This window comes from Etheostoma spectabile, chromosome 3 (assembly GCF_008692095.1).
Source record: "Etheostoma spectabile isolate EspeVRDwgs_2016 chromosome 3, UIUC_Espe_1.0, whole genome shotgun sequence".
Classification (NCBI taxonomy): Eukaryota; Metazoa; Chordata; class Actinopteri; order Perciformes; family Percidae; genus Etheostoma; species Etheostoma spectabile.
In genome coordinates this window covers 23,614,602-23,615,574 of record NC_045735.1, presented here as the reverse complement: position 1 = coordinate 23,615,574, position 973 = coordinate 23,614,602, and positions in this window count along the sequence as shown.

The following is a 973-nucleotide window of genomic DNA, read 5'->3' as shown; positions in this document are numbered from 1 at the left end:
AAAGTCAGAATTCTGACTTTATTCTTAGAATTCTGACTTTATTCCGACCTCTTCTTTGGTGCGTATGCAGAATCTGCATATCTCAGAATTCTGCGATTAAAGTCCCTGACCAAACAGGATTCATAAAAACAAGACTAGCTACAGACAATGTTAGACCCCTTCTTTACATTGTTGATGCAGCGGCGGACAGTAAGACCCCAATGTCACTTCTTTCTCTTGACATAATGAAAGCCTTTGACAGACTTGAGTGGCCGTTTTTATGGTCAGTCTTAGAGGTGATGGGTTTTGGTAACATTTTCATTGGTATGATCACAGCTTTGTATTCTAATCCCTCAGGTTTAGTCTTAACCGGACGCACCTCCTCCTCTTTATTTCCAGTCTCTAGATCTTCCTGCCAGGGTTGACCCTTGAGTCCTGTACTATTTGTCCTCTCTCAAGAGTTGCTGGCTCAAGCCATTCACCAATCGACTATGGTGTCACCAACATGCATTCGTAGTACACAGCATCATCTATCATTATTTGCGGACAATGTTTTGGTCTTTTTAGAAAACCCATGTCAGTTTCTTCCGACACCTTTTATCATTATGCAAGGAGCATGGAAGCTTATCAGGCTTTAAAATTAACTAGTCAAAGTCTGCACTACTTCATTTAAATGATTCTGCCCACAACTTCTACCATCTCTGCCAGCATCCCAATTGTTAAGTAGTTTAAATATTTAGTCATTGAGGTCTTCCCCTGCTTAAACCAGATCATTAAACATAACTATTCTATATGGAATAGATATGGAAATGCATGATTGAAAATGGATAGGTCTCCCCATGTCAATTCAAGCCCATATCTCAGTGGTTAAAACTAAACCAATTTTTTTAGCTCTATGCTACCTATCGGTGTCCAAATTTATCTGGAAAGGCAAACGGCCGCGAATTGAGATGTCTACTTTACAGAGGAGGAGAGAGGATGGTGGCCTTTCTGT